The sequence below is a fragment of the Lactuca serriola genome, chromosome 3 (assembly GCF_051521515.1).
Source record: "Lactuca serriola cultivar US96UC23 chromosome 3, Lser_US96UC23_V15, whole genome shotgun sequence".
In the NCBI taxonomy this organism is placed as follows: domain Eukaryota; kingdom Viridiplantae; phylum Streptophyta; class Magnoliopsida; order Asterales; family Asteraceae; genus Lactuca; species Lactuca serriola.
In genome coordinates, this window is record NC_136410.1 from 184,768,643 (window position 1) to 184,773,006 (window position 4,364).

General features: G+C 34.2%; 1 non-coding gene across 1 annotated transcript; it reads right to left on the reverse strand.

Annotated features, from left to right (window-relative positions):
• Positions 1 to 310: 310 nt before the first annotated feature.
• On the reverse strand, positions 311 to 418 carry LOC145096363 (small nucleolar RNA R71). The gene has a single exon (XR_013703771.1). It is a non-coding gene; the product is annotated as a small nucleolar RNA R71 (small nucleolar RNA).
• Between the last annotated feature and the right edge of the window lie 3,946 nt (positions 419 to 4,364).

Below are 4,364 nucleotides of genomic sequence, written 5' to 3' on the forward strand. Positions count from 1 at the left end.
TCGATTTGCAGTACCAATTGAAACTAACTTTGAGCTTAAAGGACACACTCTCTCAATTCTCAAAGACATACCATTTTCCAGAAAAGATTATGAAGATGCCTTCAATAACATTGATGAAGTCATGGAGATTGCAAATTAATTCGATGTTCCAAATGTTTTAAGAGATGCAGTTTTATTAAGGATGCTTCTAGTGACATTAACTGGAGATGTAAAAATACGGTTGGAGTCGTTAGCACCTAGAACTATAAGAACTTGGCAGAACCTTCGTGATGCAATCATAGAGGAATTTAGTCCTCCTTCAAAAGTAGCCAAACTTAAAAATAAGATAGCTAATTTTCAGCAAGAAATCAGAGAGTCTTTATATGAAGCTTTGGAAATATACAAAGGGATTGCTCAGAAATTTCCCTCAACATGATCTAAATGTGCAACCAGAAGTTTCCATATTCTATGATGGGGTGAATGCGACAACAAGGCAAATCCTTCATTCTCAAGGACCAATGACTAAGAAGAATCTCGCTATAATAAAAGACTTGATTGATGAATTCACGAAGCACTCTAGAGAATACTATAACCCATGAAAGGATATTGAAAAAGGTAAAGGAATTGGAGATGGACGAAGCAAGAGCTTGGCAGCGGTGATGGAAAAACTAGAGAATATGAATACGAGGATAACAAAGATGGGTGAATCGATTCATTCCATACAAGTAAGTTGCGACAAATCTAGTAGTCTACACTTAATGAAAGATTGTGACTTCGATGAAAATGGAACCGAAAAGTGCAAGTATGTTACTCAAGTGGTGACCAACTTGATGAAGATTAGAGGAAGTCGAAGAAAGACTGGTTTCCTTATGATGAATACAAGAAGCAAAAAGAAGAAACATATCGGCAAACTGGATGAGGCAATTACCAAAAAAAACAACCACCACCTAATAAAAAATGGACTTTGAGTCAATGCTTAATATTTTCATGGAAGCCTCTGAGAACAGACGTGATGCTACTGATATTAAAATTAGAAACCAACAAGCTTCCATCAAAAACAGTGAAACTTAACTCGGGCAATTGACTACGCTCGTCAACGAACAGTTATGATCCACAATTCTTGATCCAAAACCACAACCTCACATCATGGCTGTAACAACTGAAGAAGACCATCATTCAGAGCCTCTAATTATCCATAATGAAGCCTCAATGCAACCATATCTACAACTGAAGAAGATGAAAATTGATGAAAAAGAACAAACGGGTGCCAACTTCTTACCACGTGAGTAGACACCTTTCACGTTGTGACATCCCCAATTTCACGGTCAGAAAGAACCAACTTGTTTATGCTTATTTAAAAATCATAGTATCCTTTTTTAAGAATAATATTGCGGAATTTGTTCCCGAAAAACATGAAAAATGATGTAATCAAAGCATTTCTGTAGAAATGTATTTTATTTATATTAAAACATTTGGGATGTCATCTTCAATACAAAAACATAAGCATAAAGAAATTTTACAAGCCTTAGAGTAATTAAACTAGGGGCTTATAACTCGTTGAATCTCTCAGCATAATGTATCTTTTAATATCGCTATTTGTGATACAATAAATTGAGTGGGTCAGGTTGTGAAACCTAGTGAGTACATAGGGTTTTAAACCCACAATAATATAATTATTATATTTAATCATCAAATAAATAACCCAATTTCTCATCCCTATTATCTTGTATATCCTTAAGGATCTACCGTAATGATCATCCATTCTTCATTTATTTATTCCTAAGGATTATCCTAAGGAATAGGTAAGAAGTCCATCACTGCCAGGGTTTATCAAACAGACTCTAAGTCCATAGCTTTTGATGTTATTTATGAGTCACGGCTGCCAATGTTATATATTAGGCACGTCTGCCAATGTTATCTATTAGGCACAGCTGCCAATGTTATCAATTACGAACAGCTACCAGTGTTATTTATTAGGCACTAAGTCCATATTTTCTAGGGTTTTTAGAGAACATATGGTGAACACGTAGTTCAAAAACACCTACAATCTGCGATCCTGATAGCGTTCCATTGGACGGTCTATAATAGTTTATGGTTGTCATCTATACACTACTAGATGACTAGATCAACTTTAAAGTCAAGTCTTCTCATCATCTTTCACCTCTCAAAATCTATATCATTTTTCATCTCTCCTCATCCATATCATCTTTCATCTACCCATCTTTACCCAATATATTTATAGCTATAAAAATAATATACAGTTTAAATCAAGTAAAACATGTATAAATCGTTCATCTAGCATACATATCAGGAACATATATAGTAAGCACGTATAGCATGTATTAATATTAAATACTTCATATCTATGTGTAAGATGAAGTAACTATGCACTCACTTGTTAAAGTGACGTTTCATAATTTGGACAATGCTTAGCTTCTAGCAATTGTCTTTTCCGTTGAAGTAACCTTATATTATTATCACTAAGTTTTAGCCTAATATTTATTGCGACTAATTATTATATTGGATTCGTCATTAATTCAAAGTTTAATTCATGATTTATCATGTCAGGATCATCCAGGTAGGACAGTTGTGAGTAGGACCATTTCGGCTTATAGCCTTTCTGAAACCCAACAACCAAATCAACGTAACCATTCTAAACACTCTCCCATAAGTAGATCAATCAGTATAATGACTTGAAATTACTGTTAAATCTTATTCATAGGTTCAAAATATAGACTTATGAATGTAAATATAAGTTACACTGAAAACATAATAGTGTAGCTTAACTTACCGGGCTTTTTAACGAAAACCGGGAAATTAGAGGCAGTTTAGAGGAATTGGTTAAGAAGGATAAATCGAACAAGAAATAGAGGCAGTTTAGAGGAATTCTTTTCGTCGGCTTTTTGATAACTCAGAGTTTCTCTATTGCACCCTAAAACAAGGATAAATCGAACAAGAAAGAAAGAAGAATTTTAGAGGCAGTTTAGAGGAATTGGTTAAGAAAATATTAAGAATTTATCCTTTATAGGGGTCTGATCACATAGTAGGCCCTAATTTTCATCTTTAACTTCTGTGTATGATCTTTAGTTTCTATGTTCTTTATATCCGCACATTGGTATTTATGAGTAGTACAACTTTCATTTAGAACCTGTCGGCTAATTCTCATTCTATCTTAGATTTACAAATTTGTATCGAATTTATTGCGCTCGAAGAGTAGGGACTAAGTTTCGTCCATATATTTAACATACGAGCTCTATTCTCGACATTATTTATATCCATGTGTTGGTATTTATGAGTGCTACCACTTTCATTTAGACTCCATTGGCTAGTTCTCATTCTATATCAAATTTACAATTCTGTATCGAATTCATCTTGCTCGAAGAGCAGGGAGTAAGTTTCGTCCATATCTTTAACATACGATCTCCGTTTTTTATTGTATTTTTATCTTTTAACTCCTATTAAGCATATCTTCAATTCTCGTTTTGATCCTTTTGGCTAAAATTCGATTTTTTAGCTGTACACTACTATACTAAATCTTAGAAAAATCATAACCACGCCATATGAAGTCCAATTTTTACGTTCTCTATATGCTGAATCTTATAAAAATCATAACCTACTCACAACGGGTCATAAATTATTTGTTATAACTCGGATTTCAGCGTTGTTTATATGTATGAAATCCTTGTGACATATACTAGGACTTATTGACTGTTGGCGGTGCTAAATCTTGCACCCACTCTTTATCTTATGTTCAGACTTTCAATCGTAACCTTCAAGCTACAAACTCGATACTAATTAGAGACCCATGCTCATTCTTAAACATACTTAACGTAAGCTAAGCTCTTAACTTCAATTACCATAACAGACTGATGGGTCATGTTCTAATTACCTGTCATCCTATGATGCAACACTTAGACTCATGTATTTTTGAGTCAAATTCCATAATGGAAGATACCTTCCTTCATGTTCTAATGTGGTATAATCACATTCTATCATGTAACACTTCTACCTACAAGCTTCTTATTTTCACTGCGATCACGATACTTTTACTGATCGCTTCGATTATCTTTTACTTCAATCTTGTGGCTTAAGTTGGTTGCTACATCGAACTTGGTTCTCTAAACCATGTACAATACTTATCTTATCGAGACTCTATTTGATATGACCACTAGGGTTGGAATATCATTCATCTTCTTGGTTATTACTGAAACGATGGTAATAACATACATGAAAAAAAACAAAATCAATTACTAGCACCTTGGTAACCTTGTGAATTTCCTTGATCCAAGTGTGAGTCATGTGCGTCCGATAGTATAGGCCTCTACTACCTTTCACACCTACTCATAATTGTCCCAAGTATTTCCTCTCAGTTCTCCAAGTCACCA